At 38.5% G+C, this 27,517-nt stretch overlaps 1 pseudogene; it reads left to right on the top strand.

The window, feature by feature from the left end:
- The window catches only part of LOC108503451, a 49,113-nt pseudogene extending 26,045 nt beyond the window's left edge, over positions 1 to 23,068 (top strand).
- The last annotated feature ends 4,449 nt before the right edge of the window (positions 23,069 to 27,517 follow it).

Raw genomic sequence — 27,517 nt, 5'->3', positions numbered from 1 at the left:
TGGGCTTAAAAGTAGATAAATAATGGAGGGAGGGTTAACTTGTAGTTGTTAAATGTAACAGTCTTAATAAAACCTCAAGAAAACCCTATGCCACAAACTGCTGGGAACCAGGCAAAGACGAAGGGAAGGAACACTGCACATTTGCTCAGCTCCAGAGCATCTGTTTCATGGAATTGCAGGAGGCAGGATTTGCAGCTGAATGGAGCTTTGATGTAAAGGAGCAGGGCAAATATTGCACTCTTGTGAAAACCCATAACTGACTAAGTGCTTCTGCTGAGACTTGTTTAAATTCAAAACAGTATGTAAAGCAGCCACCTGCTTCCCTTTTCACCATAATGGTTCTGGTGACAATTGGAAGACTCAAAATGAGCCAGATTATATTTTATGCCTTTCCCAGAGGCCCTTCCTTCTCAGTGCAATAGTACTCTTCAGTCTATTATGATGTTCCCATCTGTCTTAGGCATCGTGCAGCCAAGCTATTTGTATTTAGCTCCTTAACCTTTCCTCGTGAATCAATTTCTCTAACTCGGTAATCAACACTGTCTGACAGAGAATGAAAGTAAATCTTGGATTTAGAAATAGGGCTTCAGACAGCAACTCCTGCAACAAGAGATGCAGAAATTCTCTACATCCCTTGTACTACTTTTGTTTGGATAAACTTGAATACTTACGGGGGAAACAATGAAGCAAAAAGGATTGACCATGTTTGAAAAAAAATTGGGCACTGGATAGGAAAGACCATTGAAAAGTCTAAGAGCAAAAGGCAGGATTATGATGCGTTTTATTCTTTCATGATGGACTATGAAAAAGCATCCATCCATCTATCCATCCATCCATCTTTCTGTTCTGGTTCCTAGCATCCTGTTACCAACTTTGATTTGGACTTTGATCTAACCAAAAGTATAGTTGGGATATTCAGTTTAATGTTCATTTAGTGGACATGTACAGTCTAGTCAGTCATAAGGGTTATCCCGTACAGTCTCTTGTTTATCACTATGCTGCCAAAAATGAGTGGCCAAAGACATGCAAATGAACTAGCAAGTATCTGTCACTGCCCAGTAGTGTGACTAGTCATTTTTGAAGAATTAATGAAGCTCAGTTGGTTCTGACTTTCCCAAGCTTTACTCTTCCGTATTCTTGTTCTTAGTAATTCTGTGCTTGAGGGCTGCTTTTATAAAACTTAAGCAAAAAAACCTCACCCTATTAAGTTCCAAACTGAGTTAAGGAAATGGCATAAAATTGCTCAGAAGAAATTCCTTGTGTTTGAAGCAAGACCTCCTCATGTTTGCCTTTCCATGGACTCTTTGCCTAGGTTATGTTCATAGTTCTCTCAACAGTTAATGTAAGAAGACTCAGGGTTAGACCTTATGAAAGGAGAAGTGATAGTCTGTCACAGATGGCACTTGCTCATCTTCTCAAGCTGAAACACTCACAAGAAGCAAGAGGCATGTATCCAAGCTGTCTGTTCAGGATTTCTTGTGTGCAGACCAGGGAGGAAGAAACAAGAGCTACTGTAAGTCCTCACAGTGTCCTTTGGCTTCCTCTTGCGTGGCAGTAACTGGTTGATGTTCGTACATGCCTTTCAAGGCTCCCTCTACAAGCCAAACAATTGTTACTGTGGGGTCTTTCATCACATTACTTATTCTCCATAAATCTTAGACAAGGTTGCCAGGCACTGCCTTTGGTTGCTTCTTCTGTGGACCTCTTTGGCTACCATCTGCCTTTTGGTTTGGAAGAGGGAAGCATGTGCAATGTGACTTACAGCCTGAACATAAAACTTGTTCACTGAACAAGTTCAGCTGAAAATTGTTACACAAACATCTCGTCAGAATGAGGACTAAAGAGCACAAACTTATGAGTGGGGTCTTCTCAGCTTCTATAAATTGATCATCACATTACTAGGACTGTGAGACTCTAGAGAACAACTGACAAGGTATCAAGCTATGTTCATTACCCCCAAATGGAACAGGAATGTAAAAAACTTCATGCTGTGTTTTACTGTCTCTCAGATGTCCTCACTGAGAAACTGATGACATTTAATATATATATATATGAAATAAAAAAATTTGGCCCAATAGGAATTCATCCTTAATTATGGACTCTCTCACCTCCCTCAGAAGAGAAATAAGGATTTGATCCCATCTCATACAGATTTCTTATCCTTTTGGAATAAGCAAAATTTCTGGCATTCTGAAATGAAAGAAAATGTTATTCTTAAATCTTTTATTCTCCAAGGAAATCAAAAGGGTGTCTTGAATGACCAAGATATAAAAAGCATTTCAGTGATAGAATTGACTGGGTTTGGGGATGTGAAAACTAGCTTTTCTTCACAACATGCTATGCTGAAGAGAAAGCTGGTATCTGCACATAAATCAATGCGGCTAACACAACTGGTCTGTACTGCCTCCCTCTCTTTTAACAGCATGATCACTGCCATAATCTTGGCAATTTTACCTGGATATTACTGGCATAATTAGCTCTTCTCTAATGCACAGAATGAATTTGAAAATTAGTATCTATTAGTAGGAACCATACTGTGGACTGGGGTGATTTAGTTTATTGCAGCATTCCTGAGATGTGTTTTCTGGTCATTTCATGTGACATAAACTGCTCAATAGCTGAAACTCTGTTTATTTCAATATTAGGAAATTTCCCCATTATTACTGACTACGTCTGATAAGAAGAAAAGATGATTATATGAAGGCCAGAAAGGAAAGAAAACAATAATTTCTTGATGATAAAAACAAAATTTAAATAATAATAAACTTTGATGAAATTTTGTGCATAACAAAGGAGGAGAAAATGTGTTTTATAGAACAATACACCAGAAGGTTGGAGGGAATTTTAATAAATATGGCTTTATAAAGTAAAAGTTTAGTAATTCAACTTGTGACAAATTACAGCTTTTAAAATCTCTCAATATTCTGCCTCACTTGCATTATTTGAACTTTCATTTGCCACTGAGCAAATAATAATGTACTAATGGTGACATAAATCTTTTTTTCAGAATTATTTCAAGACACATGGATTAGAAAAATCATTAAATATTTGATGACAGTTGCAATATCTGCCTTATTTAGAAGCAGATCTATTCCCTGGAAAATACAGAGAGAATGATAAAAACAAAATCAATAAAACTGTTTACAGTTATCACGTGAAGGAAATAAAATGATGGTAAACTAGATTCAATGGATTCATAGATGAAACTGCAGATGTAATATAATTTGTTTGTTTCCCTCACATTTTTTTTCCATTGAAAGAACAAAATCAAACCTAATTAATTAAAAATATTCTAAAGTAAAAATTTTACTCCACTAAAGTCTAAGGACGTTTTATCACTACCTTCAGCTGGGATGGATCATCATCATAGTTCTTGGTATAATTGGATCTTTATCTTTGTGGGTGCAAAAAAATTGTTGACATAATACAATTTACCTACAGATCTCTCAACAGTTTTCAGTCATTTAGCCCACGTTCAGAATAGAAAGTACTGCATCATACTTCACCTGTTTTGCAGTGGCATAGCTGCAGACAATGAAAGTTGCACTATGGGTAGGATGACATATCTGTTGTTGTTTCATGTCATTCTGCTGACATAGCTATATGAGGTTAAAATTATTTTAGTCAGAGAAGCATGTGTTTCAAATCTGTTAACATTAGGCCTTACACTTTATTTATTCCAGTTGTACTTAGGGTAAAACCTGAGGAAGGAAAGCAGTGTGCCACAGAGCAAATCAGAGCTGGGAAGGATTCAGAATTTGGTTTCCTCCTCTATGGTAAACCCAGACTTCACAGCTCTTTCAAACATCACTGCCCCAAGATACCATTTTCAGAGTGCTGCTGGTTCATTGTTTTGGGTTGGGGCTTTTTTTGCATAAAGAAACATGCTTGTAGTACATGGCTTGAAATGTTTTCTTCCTCTCTGCTTGCATTTCTCTTTATTTAACTGACCCTTCTTCAACATGATATCTGAGCATCTTCTTATGAATAACCCAAGCCACAAAATAAATTTGTTTCCTACCTCTTAAAAATAGCAAGATTCTCTTCTTTCTTGAGCATACAGGCACTTTAATTTCTTTTTCAAGTTTAGGGCAATTTCATTTGGCTGCTTTGGTTCTCAGATAATTCATAATTGATTTGGAAAAAAGTCAAATTCAACTTGGATCCAATCCATATCACAAGAAGCAAAATCACAGCTGACACTCTTGTTAGCACAGCCAGCAGAGAAACCCAGAGCCTGCTCCTAAAAACGTTATTCAAGCAGAACTCCTGTTCTGAGGAATTTATTGTTAAGAATTTTGGTAGCATGAGGACACTAGAAATTGCGACATTGCTCCTTTGAATGAGATCCTGTCCCCAAAATTACACCAGTTTAACAAAAAAAAAAAAAAAAAAAAAAGTACTTTTTTTAAGCAATTTTTGTTCAGTGCTTATGTAGGAGTTGAGGGGTTTTTTTGGTTGAAGTATGATTTCTTTAATTAGAAATAAACAAAAATTAAATATTTTAAATAATCTGCTTTCCATCTGACTAACAATGTTCACAGTGGTTCTTGTACTGACTTTAGTTTAGTTGTAAATAAAAGCAACCCACTTAGGTAAGCTAAGACAGGACCACTTCCTCAGTAGAAAGGTTAATTTTGCCAGGAAAAGGATGCTTGGCCTTGTATCTAATCAAGGCACTGGTAAGCTCTCATTATTTTTGCTTAACCTGTAGGAGAAACTGGAAAGCCAGAGTCCGTGGTGTACCCAGCTGATAAAGTGATTGCTTTCCTTTCCCTGTGCATTGCCTGTGTCTACTGCGCAGTTACACAAGCTCAGCTACATCAGATGTCACAGGAGCGTATGTGCAGCACCAGTTGGTGCAATGCAACAGGCATAAGCTCCTTATCTCCCTTCAATCCCTAACCTTAAATCCATGCTGCATTTTTTATCATTCATGTTTATTCCTTTGGAAAACTAGGATAAAAAGCATTTCTTTTCACTAATATTTCTTCTTTCCTTCCCTCTTCTGGTTTTAGTACTGTGTCCTTTAATTGTTGTCTTTGAAGGTTTCCAGGCTTTCTCATGTCAGTAAATAAATTATTTTCATCATTTATAACTCCAAATAGTCTGTTCATAGCTTTCAGTAACTAATATATTCATTTGACTCCTGAAAGGGCCTAAGACCAAAACCTAAGCAATATTTACTAAGCAGCAGAAAATTGTATGAAAGAAGCATTTCTCTCTAGCCTGTATAATCTATACTTGTTCATTCTGCCTTTCCTGTTTCTCTGTCCTTTACCCATATTTGAATGGTCATAACTCCCTTTCCTTTAGGCATGGCACATACAGACCCCTATTCCCCTGTAGATGCCACTGAGTAGGCATTCTCCTGAGAGCAGTGAGTATACTAGTGGCATGGGAAAGCCTCCCACAGGTCTCAAAGTTCATTGTGAGCAGATATGTAGAGCCATGGCCCAAGCTACAACCCTGTACTGCTCCTCCTGATACCACGGTTTGGGGGGTACATTTAGTACACTAAACTTAGTAGTTAAAATTATGATCTCATATAGTAGAAGAGGAAACCATTCTCTGGTGGTTCAGACCATTTAAAACTGTGTTAATTCCATTCTGGGGGGCATCCCTCTCACTACTGAAAAAGGTATTTTTTATTCCCTGGCAGTGGACAGTAAATAACCTAACATCTTATCCTAAACATAACAGGGATACAGGTTAAGTGTACTGCATCCCATGGTGTAAATGCATCCATCACAAATCAATATGTCCCCTACCACTCAGCTGAGACCTTCCCCACCTGCACAGTTTCTCTGCTTGGGCCCTGGCAGCTAGAAACTTGGCCTGTTCATGCTCCCACCTCCCTAAATCTAATCCTAACAAGACAAATTCTCTTAGCATTCAATATGGGAACAATGCAGCTGAGTCTTCAGTAATTTGGCACTAATTTGATACCAGCTCTCTTTGTTGGAGTAGCCTGGACTTTCTGTTGTGAGAAAAGCTTTCCCAGGCTGAACTTTGTTCTCCTGCCAGGTTTTTTGTTTGTATTTCATTTTTGAGAGTTGCTTACCCAGAAGAATTGATATGTACATACACCCACTTTGCTCTTTCACAGGCAGAATTTGTCCACATGAGTGTGAGAATATTCAGTGATCTCTATTCAGTTTCCAACATCTTGGCTGAACTTTGAGCCAAGAGATTACAGGAGAACTTTCTCACTGTCCAGGGAGACCTTAGTGCAGCCTTTCAGTACCTAAGGGGTCTACAAGAGAGCTGGAGAGAGACTTTTTACAAGGGCATGTAGTGACAGGACAAAGGGGAATGGCCTTGAAAGATGGTGGGTCTAGATTAGATATTAGGAAGAAATTCTTTACTGTGAGGGTGGTGAGGCACTGAAACAGGTTGCCCAGAGAAGTGATGGGTGCCCCATCCCTGGCAGTGTTCGAGGCCAGGTTGTATAGGGTTTTGAACAACCTGGTCTAATACAAGGTGTCCCTGACCATGGCAGGGGAGTTGGAATCAGATGATCTCTAAAGTCCCTTCCAAGCCAAATCATTCTGTGATTCTACAAAATTAAGCTTTTTCTGTGAGTTTCAAAGCTGAAATTGGTCTGCACAAGAGAGAGCAAATATTTTTACTGAAGCAAGTTAATGCCTTTTTTCATTGAAATAAGTTAATTATGATATATTTTTAATTCTGGTAAAAGATCCTATACTAATAGGATCAAAAGAATTTATTGATTATTTTGTCATTTAAACAGATCATCATCTTGTCTTGCTTAAGTGGGAAGGGCACATTCCATATGACAGCAAACAGCAGATGAAAAGTTCTTTCTTGCTTTTGAGTGAGATTGATCATTGAGTTGTCATAAATCTGTGAAGTTCAGCTCTACTTTCTTTATGAACCTTGGATGTACTGTTTCGTGTGGCACAATTATTATTTAGCTTTTTATTTACATATAAAAAGAAAAATGTAATAAAACTTCTTGCAGCTGAATTTTGTCATTCAAAGGTCTAATCCCAGAGTGATTCTCCTTGTAAATGTTTAGAAATTAACTACTTAGCTACTTTTAAGATGCAAGCGTAAAGAAAGAAGCTACTATTTCTTTAACTTAAAATATTTTGTTAGATTTTTTCTTTCTAAAATAATATAAAACCAAATGTTACAGACAGGTTTTTTTAATTATTGATTTTACTACTCTAATGTAGTGAAAGGGTTCTTTCAAACAGATAACTTATTAAAAAAATGTATTTCCCGTGCTGCATCTAAATATAGACACCTCAGGCCTGAATCATCAGTCAAGATGCAACAGTGCTGGTAATCAGGTGTACCTCATCTCTGTGGGACTGTTGTAACAGGTGTTATTCAGTTTTCTGTTGTAAATTGCTGGTTTAATTTGTAAGCTTGAACACCCTTCCCTTAATAGCACCTACGTATAAAAAGAGCAGAAATGCACTCTCTCATAGAAACATAGCGATACCCCAATACCCTAGAAACAAAAGTTGAGTATGAAGCATTGTGAAGTCAACAGCAAAATTATTATAAAATTAATTATTTTAAAGCGGATGTTTACAGTAACATTTTACATATTTTCTTGAAGACTTAAATTTTAATAGCACTTAAGTAGAGAAAATGGTATCAAAGGATGCTAGGGAGAAGAAGAAGGTACTGAGGCAGAAAGGAATAAGACACTTGGGAAAACTCTGGTCAATCTGATAAAAGCTGGGATTCATTTTACCTACTTGTAAGGTACTAACCAAACTGGTTGTCTAGAATCCCCGTGTATGGGAAGAATTACCAGAGGGCAATTCATCTCAATTAACTATAGGGTAACTGAAACATCTGGTTCAAACTAAATGTAGAGCTCTTAGACAGCAAAGTTAGGTGAGATGTATGGCTTTTAAAGTAAAAATTGGAGCAACATCAACAACTGAGAAATAAAAGGAAAGTAAACTGAAAAGGGCTTTTGGGGTAACAGGAAAGAATATGAAAGATGGGAAATAACATTATTACGCAATCAAGTGGGGTCACAAAAGGATTTGAGGAGCAGGACAAAATGATTTTACAGCAACCAGGTAAATCTGACTGGGTTGTCATACAGTATAGAAGAAAATATACAAAGTGGCTAGGCGAAAGGTTTATCTGCAGTATCTTCAAAAGGTAAGGATGGCATTGAAGGTGAAAATAGGTTGTATTTTTACTGTACTGGAGATGAAAGGTATGATATACAAAATGTAGTGAGAAAAGATTTTTTTTTTTTTTGAACCGGATCTAGACTTCACAATGAGAAATAGTTTATTGCATGTTAGTATAGATTTTTTTCTGGTTGCCTATTGTGGTAGAATTGCTGATTGAGATACTAGATATACTATAACATTTACGTGGGAAATCTTTATTTGTATACTATCAAAGGGAATCTATTTTATTGAAAGAATAAATAAAATCTACATTATTAAATAAAGAAATCTGCTCTCTGGTTATGCATTATACCACCTAGTCTTAGCAGTCTGATTATACATTAAATATTCTCAGTTTGTAATATAACAATAAATATTACATAGTCCAGACTAAGAAAGAGTAGATATTTGATTCAATCATAAATCAGAATTATGAACTGATAAATATAGTATGAGTGCAAAATGGCTTCCAAGTCTGTCTTGTTTGGATATTTTTGGAAATTGTGCTAAGGTACTATAAAAGCCTGGTGAGACTTGTATTATCTGAAATCAATCACAGGGTAATTGAAGGTACTGTTATAGCAAATCACTGCTTTGTGACTCTTATTTAACTAAAATATTTTTGTATTTTTCTTGTCCATTTTCCCAGCTCAAAATCTGAGCTGTACTTCTTTATGTTTTTCTAGGAATTCATCTAGGATTCCTATTTTTCTCTGTGATATTTTTTGACTATATTTTAAGCATAAATATTACGAATCCTTTCCTGTCAACTTTTGATTTTCCAAACATTTGGCCAAGTTGATGAACACATTAAGATCACTGCATAATACCAGATGGCTTTACGGGCTTGTGTCCTCTCCTGGGCAAGTCCTGCTGTCATCTCTGAGCATCTGCACAAAGCCACAAGGGATGTGTGCACTTTTCATTCATTCAGCTGGGTCACTCGTCATTAATATTCGGAGGAGGAAAGGAGGTGTCAGACAATAGAATTGGTTCTGGCTTCTGTTACACATTGACATGTCAATCATTCACCCTAGAGGCTGCCAGGCCCAATTTAGAACAAAACTAACTGCTGGGCTGAGCATATCACAAAAGGAGATGAGATTTCTTTGTGTTAACCAGTCCCTTCACAGGGTAGAAATGTAATTAGTGTCTTCCTCACAACCAAGAACACATGAAACCCAGTCATTAGCGGGACATACTTTGAGGTAAAATCTCTGACCTCAATCACGTTATGAATGATTCTACTGCAATCGTAGGGTGCTCTCAAAATGAAATTGTATTTAAAGTGTCTCTTTTAGGAAAACAGTCTGACCCAGCACAGTGATAACTTGAATATGTTAAGTTTCCTGCAATTTCTTACATGGCAGCTTTGATCATTCATAAAAGGTACTGTTGTTTTCCAGATTAATATAGTCACCTTTAAAAGGAAAAACAGCAGAAACAAATTAATCCTCAAGCTGTTTGATCTCAGTGCAATTCCCCAGCAGCTGCACGTGCAATAGCCTCCTAGTGCTCCCTACTGGAGTCCCTCCAGAATGCCTCCTGCTTCCACGGGCAGCTTTAAGGGAAAAAGGTGAATATGGTGGCAAAACCCACATGGGCTGAGCTGCTCAGACTAGGAAACAAGACTTCTTGTTCCATAAACCCTTAAGCTTTGTCTTGCAATATTTTGATCTTTTTTTGAAACGTTGAGATAATCAAAACAAATATAAGCAACATCAATAAGAGCATTTGCTATCACAGTTCATACCTGTTTACCATCAAGGTGCAAAAAGTTTCATTTTGCTCTGGCAGGCAGCTTCTCTTTCAGCAGATGGGCTGACATAGGACAGCTTTCAAGTTACTGCCTTTATAATAGCATATTCAAACCCCTCAGACACTAAGATCTGAATGTTAAAGCTAGCTTCTTCTCTGGCACAAGTTGAACCAACGTGCAGGCTGCAAATATTCTGAGAAAGGTTAAATATTTATTGTATTGATCAGCTCCATCTCTGTGTGTAAAATCTCCTACCACTCAGTGATAATCAAAGAAACATATATTCTGGACAAGCCACACGTAAAAGAGTAAATCTCTATCAGAATCAATAAACAGACACCCTTCCATACCAGCTGAAGAACTGGTTTATTTAGTTTTAATATAAAGTTGTAAAATACATGTTTTCTTCTGCTATGCTTGCAGCCATCTGCTGTTTACTACACGTTACACAAGCAATCCACCCTGAACTTCTGTCTGGGTCGGAACGTGGGAAACTTTTCATCTCGAGCATTTCTCATAACAGATAGCCATTGTTTCATATACTTAAATTGTTTCCTCAGGAAAAGAAAGAAAAAAATTATTTTAATGTCTTTAATTCATTAATCTCCTTTAGCCCCACTGTCTGTATCTGACTGCATCATGAAAAGTGTATTCTAACTGTGGCCTGGTTTTGCAGTGAAACTTTACAGCCAGCCAAATTTAACCCAAATGATGAACCCCACATCTCTATTTCAGATCCTATAGTACAAACATATCTTCAGCCAAAGGTTGTAGCTAAACTGCAGAAGTAGCAAACAACGACAGTGGGAAACAATAAATCACTTCTCTTTAGCTCTCATAGCTATTTATTATTATGCTGTTTAGTTATAAATGTATTGAAAATGGCTGCAACTCACAGGCAGATGAGAAGAAAGCCTGATCTCCCTGGTCACATAGCCAACCTAGGTACAAGGAATGAAATATCACAAAATATTTGGCTTTGGCTCTGATATATACTGCTACTTTATCCATAGTTATTTTGCTATTCAAGTACCTACAGATTGATTTTATGGCTGACTACACCAATTCTGCATCTCAAAAATCTATCACCGTGCCCACAGAAAAGAAGACTACAAAGACAGTGGTTTGATGAACTTTTAAGGGTGCGTTTTGATTATTAGCATAAAACCATTTCCCTGCTATAGACTAAGAGACTAAATAGGCAATACAGTGGCACTTTAATAAGTGCTACTATTATGTAAATTCCATTATTCCTACTAATAATATCACCTTCAAATAAAATGTCTATTTTATGTACTGTTGTAGTTAACAGATGTAGTTTACTGAAACTATACAGCATGCAAAGTCTGGCCAAAATATCTGGCAACATAAGTGAAGCATATGTCATGGCTAAAGAAAGAGATGCAGAGGAGCTTTTGTGCTTTCTCACAAATGGCCAAAAGCCACTGTATGTTAGTCCAGCGTCCCTTCTGAAGCTATGTCCTCTAAGTGATGTGAGGGGCCAAAAGGCTAATGCTCACCATTTTGTTAAAGGTATTTCTTCAGCAAAATGCTGTTCTTTCAACATTTCAGACAAAAACATTGTGCAAAGAAAATACGTACATCTTAAGTCATCCTTAAGCCCAGTTCACGACATGAAGAAACGGAAGCTGAGTAGAATTCTGAATAAGCACCATCACTGATAATGTAATAGTTTTCTGTATGGTAAGTAACTCCAAGTGCAGTTATGTCAATATATGTCAAAAATATGTTACAAATACACACATTTAGACAGTATATCAGAGAGGAAGAGCACATCAGTAGTAACCTGTCAGAAAAGACATCTTCAATTGTTTGCTCAACAGAGATTTGCCATGTTCTCATTTGTCCTCTTCTGTTCCTCATCTCTAAAACTGTGTTGACTGTATTTTTTTTACACATTACAGAGATGTGTGAGGTCCTTAGAAACAATATTAATAGCATTGGTATTAATATCTCTGATAGATTGATTTTTGGGGGTATTTTAATTGAAATTGTTTTTCCACAAGCAATGCTGTTGTTTCAGGATAAAGATGCTCTGATTTTCAACATGCTGACATTTTGATTAGCAGCATTGTATTTTCTTACCCTTGTTTCCATCAGCATGAGTTTTACATAAGACACAACTGGTCCCTCTGTAATTCATCTCCATACATAGCATTTCGACACATAATTTTATGAATTCAGAGATAAATAGTTTGAGAAGGCTGTCTGCTTTCATTTGCATTATTCTCTGTGTACTCTCTGTTCTAAGGTTAAGTTTAGCAGCTGCCTAAATACTACAGTCCCAAGACTGAATTATTTCTGTTACTTATAAGGAGGACAAGAACTCTTTCTATTATGAAACATTCTATCTGTCCCAGGAGAGTGACAGATATACACAAAACTGGGAGATGAGCTCACATTATTGTTCACTCATGGTTTTAGGGAGTTATTTTCACATTTAAACAAACTGCATGTGCAAAGGAACTGTATCAGAGTACTGAAATAATCAAGATTTCTGAGTCAAATTTTAAATAATGGAGTATTACCTAAGAAAACTCAGACCAAAGCTTTCAAGAAAGTATACAGTATTTATTTAATGTTGAAGAAAAGTTTAAGAACATGTCCAATGGAGAGACTCCTCAGCCACCAAACAAAGCTTATGTTGAGAAAGCAAGGAAATAAAGTTAATAAATTGAGGAAAATTTATACAATACATTGATTTTCAGAGGACTAAAAACTGACTAAAATGCCTATATGACAACAATATTTAAAATAAAGTGTTTCCTGTTGCTAAAATCAGTCAAAAGTCATCTATGGGACTAACAAGAACACATCTTATTTCAGTGGCGGGTTAAGGGAAATCTGTCTCTGAGAAGGCTATATCTCTCGATTTTTGATTAAAGACATAGTCACAGCAATCTCCATAATATCCAGGGTGGATTAATAGTCCTCATTGTACTGCTTAATGCACATGCTGAGATTAAAAAGAGCTTCAGATTATGTAAATCCCAGCAATCTCTTTTAATGGTACTAGCCATGAAGAACACGACCCACTAGCACTTGGACCCATAGCATGACTCCAAAGCAAACAAAGAAGCCAATTAGCCTTCTGTGGTGAGCTTTCTTAGCAGATGATCCAAGAGCTCCTTGTTGGAAGCATTGTTCACCACACTGGCAGAATTGCAGGCTATATTCACAAGGGATTTCAGATTGGAAATTCCCCTTTAGGTCTTTAAGTTATTGGTCTTAAGCATCACTTGCATTCACAGCTCTGGCTACCACTGGGTCTGAGCCCACAAAAGCCCAAAGAACATTCTCATGTAACACTATAGATGGACTCCTTGGATTGTTTGCTGTAAAACAAAACTCACCTCAACTGACATTTCTGAAACATTTGTGCTGTATTAAGGTTGTCCTTCGTTCCAACTATGCTTAGTATAGGATGGCCCTTACTACCCTAAATAACTTATTTTCTTCACTCTTTTCTTTTTAAAAATGGAAGGCAGGAGATGGGCTGTAGCACTAGTAAAACACTGTAGATCTTACAGCAGCGGTCCTGTGAAATGCCAACAGTGAAATGCCAACCTGTGGCAAAAGCCATTCAGGGGACTCAATCCAGCCATCCCACCTCCCACCATGAGGTGCATCCCATGGGGCTGGGGGCCAGCTCAGACAGTATCTGCCTCCTCAAAAGATGGGGCAGAGGGCAGAGTGGAGTGTTCCCTTGTGCCCACCACTGCAAGGGCCGCAGCACTCCTCCGCCATGGGGATCTTCCCACTTGACTGACTATGCCCCTGGTTCTGGGTGAGGCTCTTGTGGTCCTTCCCATGCAGGTGCAGCTGCAGGCCTCTAGGGTTTGGGGTACAGTGGAGAAGAAAGGTGGCAGCTGGTGGCAGACAGGCCAAATCAGTAGCCTAAAAGGAAGGGCACAAGGAGTCTGGACAAGGAGTGACTTTCTGTAGGCCAGGCTGAAAGAAATGGCCTTATGAGAGATGAGATGGCAAAGACTGGCACAGGAGAAAGAAACCAAGCACAAGGCAAAACTTGAAAGATCAAAGCTCTAAGGTGAGTACAGGAAACATTTTCATGAAAAACATCTGAGAAAGAAGCAGATCATGGAGAAGGATACTACAAACTTGAACCGTAAGCTGCTCAAGATTTCACAGGTTTTTGAGAAAAGGTCTTTGAAAGGAACTGAAGGGAAGAAGAAGAGTCACAAGTTGATCCAGCACAAAAAGACAAGACACAGGCACCTGAAGTGAGTTAATCACCATGCCAAAGCTAATGAGCTTTAGCAAAAGACTTGCTGTGGAACAAAATCTTCAAAGATCTCAAGACATCCTGAATCAGTTGATGGAGGAAAGGATTAGGGAATCAAAAGAAAAAGCTCTAAAGGAAGAAAAATGAAATTTTATGGCCAAACTTAGAGCAAAAGAGAATGAGGATAAGAAGATGTATAAGTATTTTGCTAAATATAACTGACGGGAAAATTCAGCAAGCCCCAGAAATTCTAGCCAAAACTATCAAACAGAAACTAGCACACATCCAGGAAATTGAAAGAAACCACTGCTCTCAGAGACAAAACCTGATGGTGGTTAAAAATGTCAGCTACATGAAATAGAAGAAACAATCAGAAGAATGATTTAGTGTTAAGAGATTTGGAATCTGTCAGAGAAAAAGTTAGAAAAAATACTGAGAGCATCATATGGCCTGAGTCAAAAAGAGAAAAAAAACNTCAGAGAAGTGATTTAGTGTTAAGAGATTTGGAATCTGTCAGAGAAAAAGTTAGAAAAAATACTGAGAGCATCATATGGCCTGAGTCAAAAAGAGAAAAAAAACTAGTGAATAGCTAAGCCAATGACTAGATGGCTTCAAATACCTCTTACAGTGCAGATATTCTTAAGACTTAAAGAAAGATTACAGCTATTTTTGTGTCCAAAAGATAGAGCTTGCAATTTATTTTTTTTTTGAGATTTGGCAAGAGCTCTGGGTTGTATTGAACTACAATGGCTTCATTTTAACCCTGTTGCATTCAATGAACATGCCAATCACCATCACTCCTGGCAGCCTGGCCTACCTTCTTGCTATTCTGCTGTCCCTCAATGGCACAACACTTGAAATATATGCTACATATATCTAATTAAAATAAATTTCAAAGACAGTTCATTAAATTTGACTAGATAACCTGATTTATGTATATAATAAATAGAGATCTCTTCACAAGAAATTGTTACCCTTCATTAACTTTTGAAGCTTTGAGGAGAAAGAATTGCTTATATCTGTTGTGCAGGTGTTTTTGCCTCAGCAATGCAACATACAATACAGAAATATGCTCAGGTTAATTCTCAAACTATAAGAATTAGTGGTCCTAAAACAAGAACACAATTATATTTAATCTAACATGTAAATGGCTTATGCACAATCTGAAGTGAAATTCAATTTGTTATAAACTGTCCAGTCAGTGAATTAGATGACTCACTGCAGAAGCATTTTCTTATTATATGATTGATATTGAGTGTCAGTAAATTATTTTTGCAGTATGTGTAATTTTCATTTTAAAAAGTTGAATTACTGCATCGTTCACAGTATGCTAGGTATAAAACCAGCCCTTAATTTTTGAGAAAAAAGCAATCCCATGGTATGGGACTTTAAACAATTAATGATAAATACAATGGATAGAGTGAATTCTGTTAATTTCACCAAGTAATATATACTCCACTTCAAAGGTTCCAATGTAGACCTGTTTGCTTGAACTCTTTTGTTAATTTGTGTTTTATGTTGTTGAATATACCATTAGCCAATAACCTAGGACAAGAAACAGTGCCTTCTGAAAAACTGAAGACCTTTCTTTCCTAGAAAAGGATGGCTGAAACAAAGTTAACGGCATTAGGCTCTATGCCTTTGTGAGGAAGAGAAGCTTAGCATCCCAAAGAGCTGGCAGTTTCAGTTGATGGCAACTATGCAAATAATAAGTGATGAATGGGAAATAGACCAAATTTGAGGGCAAGTCTTGATCTGGATGTCATCAAAGACCTTTAGGGTCTTCTGTCTTGTGAAACCAAGATTGGGGTTTCCCAAATACATGGTTCAAAAATAATGTCTCTGTTCTAGAAAAGCAAAATTCTGAGTAAAGCAGAGAAATTTACAACTGATAGAGCCTAACTATCTCACAACCACTTCTGGAACATTATTATATTAGTTTTGTTTAAGCTCCTGTGTGAAATTTCCTAGCTTCAGCCCAACAAGTCAAAAGCACTTCTTGACAGGAAAGAAAGTAAAGTTGCATTTTTCCAGTATAAATCAACTACAATTTGAAAACTTGTTTCTGCAAAAAATTCAAAGAGATTGTAGAAGCACGATAACTTGTCTAAGAATCCTACAGTTGGAAATATGCTTGGTTCTGGTAGAATTGAGGATTCCAATTTTTTTAAATCATAACACCAAGACACTTGCACACTTAGAAATCTACAATATTACCTACACTGCTTTGAAATGCATTGTAGTCATCACCTGAGAGATTGTGCTTAGTCTTTCCCCCTTTCAGCTGGAATTGGAAAGGATAATAGCCTTGATTCTGATTTGTGTGCTGAGTCTCTAGTGAGGCACAGGCAATGAAGTAGTTTGCTGCTTGCCACCCACTTATCCTGAAGTATAGAAACTCATTCCAGCTTGGTAAGGAACACTCTAATACTACAGTTTTCATATTATTTTATGATAAATGTAGCATTGTAAGCAAAGAAAAGATGATGTTACCTCTTTCTGGCCTGAGCAGAGAGCCAAGAATCTGGGGTCTTGTGAATTATTTAAAATGGAGGAGAAACTGGCAGAGTCCAGCTTACCACAGATACAAATTAGTTTATTACAAAAAGTGTTCAAAGTCACCTTTCCTGAATGCAAGAGAAAATAAAAAACAAGGGCAGGTTTCTCAGCACACAGGTCAACGTCCCTTTTGAACAACACTTAGACCAAAAATTCTCTCTCTGTTTTAACCCATGCCTGTTTATAATTGTCTTTTGTATGCTTTTCTCTCAGCTATTTCTGTCATTCTACATTCCACAGATTTGAAAAACGTCATTTTGCAAAACCCATTTGTGCTGTGTCTTTATTTTAGATGGAAACTGTTTTTGTTTCAGCTCTCTGGATACCTACAGAAGTATAATCATTTTTTACCTTTATCCCTCACAAAGACCTATTGTTAAACCTAAAAGCATTTAGTGACATTTAGCCTGCTATGACCACATCTTGGTTTTGAACACTTAGCAACAGCTACAAAATTTCTCATTGCTGTGAACCGCATCCATATACAGCCTTGTGTCCCAGCATCTATCTTCAGCAAGAGACAGATAAAGATAAATTATCCTGGTCTTTGGAGATAAGGAAACGGCAGAATAATAGTTCTCATATGTTTTAGTGCTTCAGTTTCATAGTGGTGCAGTCACAGGAAAGGAGTCAACGCAGAGTGGCTGCAGATGGACAGCACAACGGGACAAGCTGGGTGCTAGAGGAGGGAGAGCTCACAGTAGTACTGCCTTTGGAAATCCTGTCAGTGGGTGAATGCTGTGAAATGTACAACAAACAATAGTGTGGATTCATGTGTAGCAAAATCTTGAACTGTGATCTTACTTGTCTTTCATACTGCATTTCTGGAATAATACTTTTCTTTGTTCTGTAATTAAAAAAAAACCCAACCTTTTCCTAATTAGCCTTATTTGAGAAGAGAACCCACTTTTCCTTCTAGTTTTGAACCACTATGGGCAGACACCCATCTAGATGTCTATAAATATCTCTGCAGTGCATGTGAAGGTCTTGAAGCCTTGATCCTAAAGTGAACTTTACACTGCCAACAAACAAGCTTTTTCTTGGGTTTCTTTTTTAACTGAGACACAAAATATTTACAAAAACATTTACCAAAATATTTTTAAATATAAAATAAAATCCATGAGCGATTTCAAAGCAATATTTATAATTGATTTTGATAAGCTCAGCTTTTAGGATTACTTTCTACTACTTTTTAAAATAACTGGATTAGCTAAAGGATGAAGAAATCTTTGACCTATATATTCTAGTTACTGTCTCTTTCTTTCATTTACTTGGCTTTAAAGCATATTAAGACAAGCTAACCCATATAAATGTCTTGCGGGACATAGGATCCAATTTTAGTCATACCAAAAGTACCTGTGTACCAAAGGAAGACAGATGGACAGGTTCTTATTTTAGCACACATTGCATGGCAGAAGGAAACCAGTGGAAAGCAGGATTTAAATTTCTCTCTACCCCAGAAAATTATAATCACAGAATTATAATGAAATAAGATACAAATGAAACCCCCCAAAAAACCCAAACAAACAAAACCCCCACAAAACAAACACCCTCATGCTGCCTGTATTGATACTTTTCAGTGTTGGTTACAATGCTCATCAAAGCTACAGTTAACACATCATCAAGGAGAAAGGACAGATTAGAGCGTGGCAGCTTAATTTATCAGTGAATTCCAGTTCCTGCAGTGAGGATGTGACAGGAAGAGCAGAGGGTAACACATGGGGAAATTTTTCTTTACAAGGAAGGAAATGAGATAGGCATTGTGTAAGAAAATATTATTGAAGCACTGATCCAAGGATGTGAAGCAACAATCCTTTTGCAAGCAAGGACTACTTCAGATAACATCTCCCAAAAGTCTAAGGAAATCTGAGTCTCTTGACTGTGCATAAAAACTTCTTGCTCTTGCATGGGACTGGCATGTAGTGGTGTACAGTGAGGCTGCAGGGATGGGGTCTCAGGGCAGACAGGCAGTGGAGATGCTGGCCTGGCTATCCACAGTGCCAGTAAAACCATCTTAAAGTATGGATGAGGTGAGTCTCCTGCATCTGCAAACACAATAAGACATTTTACTTCATTCTTCTATATATTCACAGAATCACAGAAAATGCCAGGTTGGAAGGGACTCACATGGATCATCGAGTCTAACCTTTAGCCCTGCACAGGACGATCCCCAAGAATCACACTATGTACCAAGAGTGTTGTCCAAACGCTTCTTGAAATCCTTCAGGCTTGGTGCTGTAACCACTTCCCTAGGGAGCCTGTTCCAGTGCCCAACCACCCTTTGGGTGAAGAATCTTTTCCTAATATCTAACCTAAACATCACTGATAGAACTTCAGGCCATTCCCTCAGATCCTATCACTGGTCACCACAGAGAAGAGATCAGTGCCTGCCCCTCCTCTTCTCCTCACAAGGAAGTTGTAGACTGCAATGAGGCCTCCCCTCAGTCTCCTCTTCTCCAGGCTGAACAGACCAAGTGCCCTCAGCCGCTCCTCATATGGCTTCCCCTCAAGGCCCTTCCCCATCTTTGTTGTTCTCCTTTGGCTTAATTTCTTTCTTATATTGTGGTGCCTGAAACTGTACACAATACTTAAGGTGAGGCAGCACCAGCACAGAGCAGAGATGGACAGTCACCTCCCTGGACCGGCTGGTGATGCTTTGCCTGATGCCCCCCAGGACAGGGTTGGCCCTCCTGGCTGCCAGGGCACTGCTGAGTCATGTCCAATTGGCCGTTTACCAGGACCCTCAAGTCCCTTTCCACGGCACTGCTTTCCAGCATCTCTTTCCCCAGTCTATGCGTACATCTGAGGTTGCCCCATCCGAGGTGCAGAATCCAGCGCTTCCCCTTGTTCAATTTCCTACGGTTAGTGATTGTCCAGTCCTCTAATTTGTGGAGGGCCTCCTGCCTTCGAGGGAGTCAACAGCTCCTCCGAGTTTTGTGTCATCTGCAAACTTGCTTATTATCATTTCCAGCCTCCACCACCCTTACATTCCTTCTTTCTTTGATTACTGTGTTGATTTAGATAGTACACATAGCACACATGTCCTCTCTCATGCAAGAGAAATGCAACTACGTTCAATGCTAAATGATCCAGATGAAATAATATCTGACTGACCCAGGGAGTGGTGAGGTTTAACTGTTCATTTATTTTTTTTACACTTGCCTCTCTGACATACTTCACTGAGAAGTCACTATCATTATGACCCCTAGAAAACAATGTAAAACAGAAAGATGGTACACGCACACTCCTTTGTGTGTACTTTGATTTCTTTTTCTCTAAATAAATTAAATGCCCCCTTCCCCACTTTTAAGATAAACAGATTGATTCCGAAGAGAAAACAGGCAACAGTAATATTTGATTTTAGTATTAAAGTTACAATATTATTTTTTAACCATATTTAAAGTTTCCCTATCAGACTCAGGCATTTCCAAATTGGGACAGGGGAGGGCACTAAAGAGTTACACATGGATCTGAAAGCTGAAGCATTGCTTTGTCCAACATGTAAATTGGCTCCACAATGATTTCAGGCTCAGCATGAACACTTCTTGAATGAAAATGAAGCTTTGATACAGCCTATTTTAGTTCATCGGACCACGTCCTTAATCTTTTGGAAAAGCTGCTGAAGCCAAGCCCTGCTTTTGTGTTTAATCATCTCTCAGCCAAGTAAGGAAAAATACATCCTTATCAGTAGTTTTCTAAAAACATGTTGGTCTCAGAGAGAAATATAGACATGGTGTGAACCAGACTAGTGTGTTTAGGCATTAGTTTTATTTTGTCTCTAGTCAGTCAAATTAAATTTTAGGATTAAAAAATATGGTCATAAGGTCCTTGTTCTAACTGGGATAATACCACTAAAAACTGACAGGTTTGGACAATGGACTGAAACCATCATTGCACTTCCAAGAAATCTGCTGCAAGGTTATTTGAAAATTTACTACACTTTTCTAGAATTTGGCTCCTATGGGAAGCAATGATTCATTTTCATGTGCAAAAGGAGCGTGTTTTGTCGACAGAAATGAACAACACACATTTATTTACATAATTAATTACCATCAAGCTCACAGCAGCGTATTAAGCTGAGACAATTCTTCCCATTTTCTGCCTGTCAGAGTGCACTATACCAACTGAGATCATGAACTGAGATCCTTCTTTGTAAAAGCACATCTGAATGAAGACTCTTTTAATTATAGAAACTTTTTTTTTAATTAGTGGATAATGCTGTAACCAGTGGTAACATTTGTAATGGTGCAAGGCTATAATCAGATCTCATGCATTAGTGGACAAATTTATCACTGCAGAGCTCAGGAAGGCTTTATGAACAGCCTTCAATAGTTCAACAAAGGTACAAGTTCTGTGTTTTTCTAGATCCCTTTTATGCTATCTTTCATACCACACAACATATAGTAAAGCAGTAGTAAACCTGGGTGTGTTGGTCAGTCTCAGGATAGTTATGAGGACATGGTATGCAGCACACATGAGGAAAAGAAACTCTAACAGAGACGGAGAGGTATGAATGCCACTTTACAGGTCACTGATACAGTTCTGGTCCACTGTTCTGATCGACCCTGGTCAAAAACATGAGATAAAAATGGAACAGATCACAGGATGACTGTCAAGGAGCACTGAAAGACTTGAGCTACTGGATCTCTTGTATGTGATGAACACATACATAATACATTCTAAGACTTGATCTTGATATACATCCAACTCTACATCATAGTTTTCTCTAAAAGGAAACCCACATGCGTAGGCTAGACAAAAACCACATTACATGGCAGTTTATTTTGGATGTCTTCGAGAGAAGCCGGGGAAGGAATGATTGCCTCCTATATATAAAATAAAAAGCTAAACACTGGAAAAAGGCCAGACTACTTTAACTTAGGTTAACTAAGTAACTTAGGTTACTTAACTTAGCAAAAACATATGGTAAAAGACTGATGATAACAAAAACGTGGTTGCAAATCCGAAGGCATCTTCTAATAATTCTCAGAGATGTGCAGCACGAGATCTCAGTTCCCAAATATGTTTACCATGTCACTGTCACTTGCACAACTGCTTAACAGTAACAACAGATGTTCCAGGGTACATGGGGTTCCTCCTAGCCACCTAGATGACATCCTCCTTCTTGACATTTTAGAAGGAATATCATATGCAGCAGAAATGGAACCAGGGAACAAAGTGAGGCATGGAGGACAACACTTGCCTGGGGAGTTCTAGAAGACCCTGACCCATGCAGAGGTGTGGTGGAAGAGTCCAACACCAGATGAGTACAAGCTTGCTGGATGCCCCTTTCTACAGAAAGACAAGTCCCCTAATGGCTTACAAATCTTGTTTTTCTCTCCATGATTGCAGTTTCCCATGACAACCATGTTTCTCCATAGGGACACTACGCCTGGCTGCCAAGAGATGGATTTTTGTGAGAAACAAAAATTTCACAGGAGCTGGACCTGCCCCCAGCAGATGGAAATGGTTCAGGTGCTCACGGTGTTCAAAGCATATAAAAAGTCAATCCATTTTTCTACCTTTGAAAGAAGCAGCAACCAAAACATATTGCAAACAGAAAAATTAAGCTTCTTTTGCATTTCAAAACAGAGCAAAGAAGGAATCGCTTTCTCTTAAGATAATATCAGGAGCTTGCAAAAACAAGGACGAGCTGTGCATATGTACCCATCTTGACTTTGTGGGTGTAACAGAAAACTGGAATCACAAATGCACACCATGTGTTACAATATTTTTTTTTAAAAAAGATCTGGCTGCTGTGCTACCATACTGACACAGACTCTCCAAATCAATTGTAAGGACGTTGCCATGAAAAACAGGATCAAGGGAAGTGCTTGGCCTTCCCAGGAGCTGCAGCGGGCTCTGCGCTGGGGGTTACTGTGGGTTATTTCCTCCCCACACTGTTCTGCCCTCACCCAATCCTTCCGATTACACACCCCGCTTTTGTGTGTCCCGGCTTAGCAGGGGGAGAGAGCCGTGTGTGTTTGTGGTTTTGTTTCCCTCATTATCATGCAGACAATATTCGGCTGTTCTCAAGGAAGGTCTGGGTTCCCTGCTCTTTTCCCAGGCTTTCTTCTTGTCCATGAAAAGAGGAAAAACAACGAGGACCCTGTTTGGCTGCGTCTCGCCAAGCCATGGGCTGATGATGATGTAACAGCAGGCCCGGCACTGAGTGGCTGCGGCCAAACTGGTCATGCTCTGTCCAGGCATGGCGCGGCCCTCCGCTGGCAGCCGCCTCACACCTCGGCCCCGCCGCTGCACAAAGGCTGCGAGCAGGGAGCATTCAACCGCAAACAAAGTGCCAGCCGAGCATGAAGTTGAAGGGGATCTCCCCCTCCGCACTGAGATGGCTCCCAGCCCTAACCCGAATGCCTGCCCAGAGCTCGCACGCTTCCTGGCTCACACCCCGGGCTGCGGATATGATGATGATGGTGATTATTATTAGCTGGTGGAACGGGATTTTCTGAAATTGGGGCTGACTGGGGAAGTAAGCAACGAAGGAGGAAAACTACATTTGTTTTTCTTGCACTGATCTCAACTGATGTAAATCAGCATAACCTCATTGCCTCCAGCAGAGATAAATTCAAAGACATATCAGCACAGAAGTTGGTCCATGATGTCAAATAACCGAGGGCAGTTTATCTCTACAACTGTTGCACAGTTCCTTGTTGGACAATTAGTAAGCTAAATGTCTACTAACATGCATTTAAACAGAAACATTAAGACAGTGGGTTTAAACCAGTTTGTGATTTTTATCATCTTACGAAATTTCATTTTGCCTAAAAAAGCATTCATTATTCTCAAGGGGAAAAAAAATCCTTTGCCGGTCCTTTGGTGATTGCTGACTCCTGGGGTGACACATTCAAACATTTTGTGGCTCACTATACTCTTGACAGATCCAGGGGAATGAAAAGCAATGGAAGTTTGCAGATTGTTTTCAAAGGCAAGACACTGAAAGTATATGACCAGATTTTTCTGAAAAAATATTAGACTTAAGTGAAAGGGGAGGAGGGTGAGGGGGAGAGATTAAGCACTACCTGTTGTCTGAAATATCTCCCACCTTAAAATTGAATCAACTTCGAAAGTACCAACCAATTTACTTTTCAGATGCAAATTTCCAAGACATTGTGCTCTCATATAAACTTGCATGAGGTGTCTGAGAGCATGCAGTTTCATCCTTTTAAAAGCCTTCCAAACCCTTGAGTTTGAAACTTGCTTTGTTTAAATTTAGTGTAATTAAAGGTTGTAAAGTAATTCATTAATTGTTAATTATAATGAAAATAAGTATCCAGATACTTGAGCTGCATGGCTTTATACTTGTTAAAACACAGAGTCAAAGCACAAACAGTAAGGCCATGCTTATCATCCAGCAACACAAATATTCATTAAAAAAAGCACTCCCCTCAAGTTTGTCATCAGCCTTTTTAAGAGCTTCACAATGCATTTGCTGTCTTCTTTCCACTACAGTCCATTTGTCGAGTATGCAGGTGCTGCCTATTTCTGCAGCTCAATGACATATAATGCATGCACATAAAGTGTAATGAATATTTTCATTCAGGAGATCAGAAGTTGTCTCACAGGCAGTTCAGTCTGCGGTCTCTCATTTCCAGGTATTGGCATTTGGAGATTGACATATAAAAATGATGGAGCCTAAACTGAGATATTACAGCAAGCCCATGCACCCACCAGGACATTCAGGGTCTGTCTCTCTCTACCTTGCTGTATCTCATACATGCACACATACACATTTTCAGGACAGCAGGAAATGTATGCGGTAGAGGGGCACTAGTAAAATCAGAAGTTAGAAGTGCTTGGAAACTGGAAAGGATTTATGTATGAAAAGGTGAAATTAAAAATAGCTGGTGAATTCCTTGAGCCTGCCAATTTATGTTTTCACACAAAACAGAGTTGGGGAGAAGAATGTTTGGGGCTGATTTGTTGCTGAAAGAAAAATAAACAAAACAACTCACAACCTAGAAAATTTGAAAGTGTTCCTTCAAGCAGTTTTCTCTGCTAATTAATTTGTCGTCATCATTAGGCTTTTTCTCTTCCTATGATAACAAGCTGTGTTATATGACCTCTCCTTTTTTCTTCACGGTACTTCTAATCTCAGTGCTCTACTCTTCACTGCTGCTGGCTAGCAAAGATTACAATTAACACAAGGTGTTACTTGCAGTCCTGTTCTTAGAATTGTCATTATAACTTGGCAATTCGTAGTTCAACCTGATTGTGTAGAAGTTTTGGATGCCCTATCCCTAGAAGTGTTCAAGGCCAGATTAGATGGGGCTTTGAGCAACCTTGTCTAGTGGAAGGTGTCCCAGCCTGTGGCAAGAGAGTGGAACTAGATGACCTTTAAGGTTCCTTCCAACCCAAACCATTCTGTGATTCTATGATCTCTTGTATTTCTTCAACCGCTCCCAGTTTTTCTCTGGGTCCTCTGTGCAAAGTCAGGAATTGCTTGAGCTATAATTTTTAGCATCTAAACACTTTGAGCAACATACAGAAAATGTGTCTAGAGAGAGGAAGATGTGAGCTGGCAGGTGGCTTTGTTTTTATCTACTTTGTTATCGTGGTTACGATTGTCTTCTGTATTGTAGCAATATTTCCCAGGCAAAAGCTACCCGGTTTTGATACTGATGGTGACTGAAGAACAGCAGAACAGACAGAAGGTCATGAAAACATTCAAACAAACCACAAAAGATAAATAGGTCACTATGCCACTTGTGAATCCCGTATTGCTTTGGTAAAATTTGTAAACTATGTTTTGAAAAAAAAAAAAGAAAGAAAACATAAGTAAAACCTACATAGGCCTCCAGAAAAAAAAGGAAGGTATCTATCTGTACTTATATGAGTGTGTATGGTTGTTTTTGACAACAGTGAACTCTATTGTGGGAAATAAACATTCTCAGTTCCAGAAGGGAAACCTTCACACTTTAGAAAGGCAGAAAGAAGAGGCTTTTCATTCTGCTGTGAGATGTTGGATTTTGTACTTGTTTTGTGTATGGGGACCCAAGGTTTCATGCTAATGGGGAAGTAAAATAGTTCTTTATGGAGTATTTTATAAAGGACTATCAATCATTCCAGTATGAGTCTGAAGCAGAAGGGGAGCAAAGGAGAGGTCATGCACAAAAATGGTTGTGTTTCAAGCCATGGAACGAAAGGAGATTTGACTGTGGGAAAACAGATTCACATTCATGCAAACCCTGAACTTGGCCTTACAGAGCAGATAAGTGCTGCTTGTACCCTCGGTATCCTCTCACTGAGGTCTACCACCTATAAAATAAATCCTGTAATGAAAGCAGATTACCTCATAATGCAGTCCTGGAAGGGGCTGATTCATCTAATATCTCTTGCTTACAAATGTACTGTGGGGTTACCATAGTTCAGGCAGCCTCATTAAAAGCAGTGCAAAACACGCAGAGCCTGAATGGAGATGAAATAAAAGCCCTATAGATGGCTGTTACACATAATCCATTTGTTACTATGCTTCGGGCAAACAAAGAAGCACATTGTTTATAGAGCTGCTTTCTGCCAGCAGCAGGACAAATTCTTATATGATTCTAGTCAATATTTTACAACATTCAGCAAAACAAAGAGTGTGCCTCCTTCATCATGCTAGTAATTCATAACTGGGAGAGATGAAGGCAGAATAGAGAGAGTGAGAGTAAAATACTGATATCAGGTAATTTGAAACAGCTGTACAGGGAAAACAAAATTATTACTGATTCTGTGCACCCGGAGACCTGGGGGGAGGGGAGATTGGAAAAGAGAAGGAATTTGTCATGATTTTACGTGCATTGCATACAGTATACACAAAGGTTAAAATCCATTCCTAATGACTAAAGTCAGTGGTTTATAGTTTTGCATACCAATAGGTGAAAACGTCTCACTAAATTTGGAAAGCCAAAAATAAAAGATATTCTTGAAATAAAAGTTGGCCAGACACTAAAAAACACAATTGAAGGTAGTGAATGAAGCAATGAATTTAACAAAGTCAAGGACCTATCTAGTTACACAACAGGAAGTTTAAAGTAGAATTGCTATTTCTAGTTCTGCATTTGGCATGTATGTTGAAGGCTTTTTTTCACCAAACAAATGGAAAACATAGTTTGCAGTCTACATATTATTTGCTTTCTCATATTCTGGGTTAAATGATGTAGATGGTGTAGATGTAGACTTCATCCTGACCTCAGTGGATTTGCTCTAGATTCTAAGCATGCCAACCTAGGTGTCAGCCTCTAAGCATGCCAACCTAGGTGTCAGCCCAACCAATTAGCACTGGTTAATTCACATCTTTCACCACACCTTGCTTTTTTTAACAGGAACTATGTCTTTAAGAGTACACTCTCATTGTTCATATATGTGAGCAAACCAAAACTCCCAAAGTTGGATTTCTAAAAAGAGACTAAACACTCCTTACGCTGGCATAAGCTGAGAGATGGGGCTTGTACTCAGATAAAGGAAATCTGTGGAGATTATTTTTCAAGCTGAACATGCAATGCACTATACAGAACTAAACCCTTTGCAATTTAAGCATAGGACACTGGTCTGTTACCCCACCTACACACAAAGTGTTGAGAAATATTTATCACCTGAAAACAAATCTAAGAAAAGGGGTTTCAGAGATAGAGGCAAAAAAACCCAACTGTGAGGTTTTGTTTAACAGAAGTATAATAACAGTTGTTCAACTGCAGCCTGGTCATGATATGACTTACCCCGACTCAGAGGCAAAGGGGCAGGTCTCTCTCAAATGGCCTTAGCTCT

The sequence above is a fragment of the Lepidothrix coronata genome, unplaced genomic scaffold (assembly GCF_001604755.1).
Source record: "Lepidothrix coronata isolate B3197 unplaced genomic scaffold, Lepidothrix_coronata-1.0 Scaffold5, whole genome shotgun sequence".
In the NCBI taxonomy this organism is placed as follows: domain Eukaryota; kingdom Metazoa; phylum Chordata; class Aves; order Passeriformes; family Pipridae; genus Lepidothrix; species Lepidothrix coronata.
The sequence above is the reverse complement of the archived record's forward strand: the minus strand, read 5'-3'. Positions and strand labels throughout refer to the sequence as shown.